A 1,938-nucleotide genomic window follows, 5' to 3' on the forward strand; every position below is an offset into this window, starting at 1 on the left:
ATTGATTAGAATTTTAGAGGCAAACAGGAAACCAAAGACATGGAGGACATTGTTGCTCTGCAGTTTTTAATTGTTCCGAGTTTTCCCCCTTCTCTGTGCATTCACTCAGAGGGCACATTGTTAACAGATGCAAAACTTTGACACAGTCAGAGTTTGTGCTCTCTTTAATTTTTTTTCATTTTCAAAAGAGAATATTCTATGTATAGTTTTCTACCCTACTGAAGGTATAACCTTATAAATGTGTATTTGTCTCTTTCAAGTCCAATTCTCCTTTCTTTTAAAGAGATGGGGTCTTGCTGTGTTGCCCAGGCTAAAGAACAGCGGCTACTCACAGGCATAATCCCACTACTGATCAGCGCGGGAGTTTTCACCTGCTCTGTTTCTGACTTGTGCCAGTTCGCCCCTCCTTAGGCAATCTGGAGGGGCTCCCAGGAGGTCACCATATTGATGCCGAACTTAGTGCAGACACCCTATTGGCATAATGTAGACTACAACCCAGGACTCGTGGACTCAAGTGATCCTCCTGCCTCAGCCTCCCAAGTAGCTGGGACTATAGGCACCACTGCGCCCAGCTCCAATTCTCCTTTTATACCCATATTCATTTATTTCATGATTGGAACAGAGTAGAAAACTGATCTAATTATGTATAAAAACTTGTGTCAAAATAGACTTAATGGGCTTGGCCCAGTGGCTCATGCCTGTGATCCCAGCACTTTGGGAGGGTGAGACAGGAGGATTGTTTGGGGATGGGAGTTCAATCCCAATGTGGGCAACACAGTGAGACCTGTCTCCAGAAAATTTTTTTTGTTTTTTTTACATAAAAAGGCTTTATTTGCAGGGGAGCAGGAATTTAATCAAATAGGCCAAATCCCATGTCATCATCTGATTCTTCAGACTCCTCCTTCTTCTCATCTTTCTTTTCCTCTGCTGCAGCGGGGGCAGAACCCGCAGCAGGAGCTGCAGCACCTGGGGCAGCAGAGACGGCCACAGCCCCACCAGCAGGCACGCTGGCAAGCTTGCCAATACCCTGGGCAATGACATCTTCAATGTTTTTTCCATTCCGCTCACTGATGACCTTGTTGAGCCGGTCGTCGTCCGCCTCGATGCCGACGCTGTCCAGGATTTTCTTGATGTCCTTGGTGCCGGGGGAGGGGTTGCCCCCGAGAGCAGCCAGCAGGTAGGAAGCGACGTAGCGCATCTCGGCGGCGGACAGGCCTCACACGTGCGACCTCAGTGGCGTCAGGGAGGAAAAGCTAGAAAAATTTTTTTAAAAATCAGGTGGGCGTGGTGGCATGTACCTGTATTCCTAGTTACTCGGGATGCTGAGGTGGGAGATCACTTGAGCCCAGGAATTTGAGGTTATAGTAAGTTATGATCGCACCAATGCACTCTTCAAGCCTAGGTGACAGAGCAAAACCCTGTCCCTTAAAAAAATAGATTTAATGGTTAAGACTTATCAATTGCCTGAGAAAGAAATGTGAACAAAACAAATCAATCAAAGCAACAAATCCATCACTGAATGTACAACAGGAATAAAAAAAGGTGAAAAAGACAGAAATACAGTCAGTGATTTTATATTGAGATATTTTCCTTTCAGTCTTTATAAGCATTTGCCAATAATGGTTCTGTCACATTTTCCTTGTTATATTTAAAGTATTATGATCTCGACATCGGATGCTCTATAAGTACCAGTGACTTCACAATCTTAACGATGAATTCTAGATTCATTCAAGCTAGAACAACTGTTTTACATAAAATGAGGGCAGATGACAAATCTAGACTGTTGCCGGGGCAGAGTGGGGCTGTCACAGGTTCTGAAGCTAGCATCGTGGTTAGACTTTTGGGAGTCAATAGAAATAAACAAGTTCGTGGAATATTTCACATTAAGATTCAGTGAAAGATACATACATACCTCATATTTCTATTTGTCATAAGTAT

The 1,938-nt window shown here is 43.9% G+C and overlaps 1 pseudogene across 1 annotated transcript; it reads right to left on the reverse strand.

Moving 5' to 3' along the window:
- Positions 1–818: 818 nt before the first annotated feature.
- On the reverse strand, positions 819–1,261 carry LOC105814593 (annotated as a pseudogene). The gene has a single exon (XR_001137704.1). The product of XR_001137704.1 is annotated as a 60S acidic ribosomal protein P2 pseudogene (transcript).
- Between the last annotated feature and the right edge of the window lie 677 nt (positions 1,262–1,938).

Source organism: Propithecus coquereli, unplaced genomic scaffold (assembly GCF_000956105.1).
Source record: "Propithecus coquereli isolate 6110/MARCELLA unplaced genomic scaffold, Pcoq_1.0 Scaffold30, whole genome shotgun sequence".
Taxonomy (NCBI): Eukaryota; Metazoa; Chordata; class Mammalia; order Primates; family Indriidae; genus Propithecus; species Propithecus coquereli.